The sequence below is a fragment of the Ursus maritimus genome, unplaced genomic scaffold, assembly GCF_017311325.1.
Source record: "Ursus maritimus isolate PB19 unplaced genomic scaffold, ASM1731132v1 scaffold_16, whole genome shotgun sequence".
Taxonomy (NCBI): domain Eukaryota; kingdom Metazoa; phylum Chordata; class Mammalia; order Carnivora; family Ursidae; genus Ursus; species Ursus maritimus.
The window spans coordinates 30,446,610-30,447,017 of NW_024424008.1; positions in this window are offsets into that span (position 1 = coordinate 30,446,610).

Below are 408 nucleotides of genomic sequence, written 5' to 3' on the forward strand. Positions count from 1 at the left end.
CCCCCCCTCTACGAGGAAGCAGGGGGGGAGTGTCAGAACAAAGAGGGTCAAGGGTCATCTGATTACCTCTTTCTCCTCTTTCACACAGAAGGCCTATCAGCAGGATCTGGTTTGGATCTGGGCGGCTGCTGGAGTCTGTGTGTCGTCTTTCACACTCCCTGCTTTCCAGAACTGAACTTTTCAGCTTGTCAGAAGTCAGGGGTGGTCATCTTGAGAATAAAAGGAGAAAGGGAGGGGCGCCTGGCTGGCTCAGGAGGTAGACCGCACTGACTCTTGATCTTGGGGTTAAGTTCGAGCCCCGTGTTGGCTGTAGACATTACTTAAACATAAAATCTTGAAAAAGCAATGGGGAAGCATACCCAGGGAAAGTCCTCTGTGGGCAAACCCAAATGTAAAATAAACTGCCCC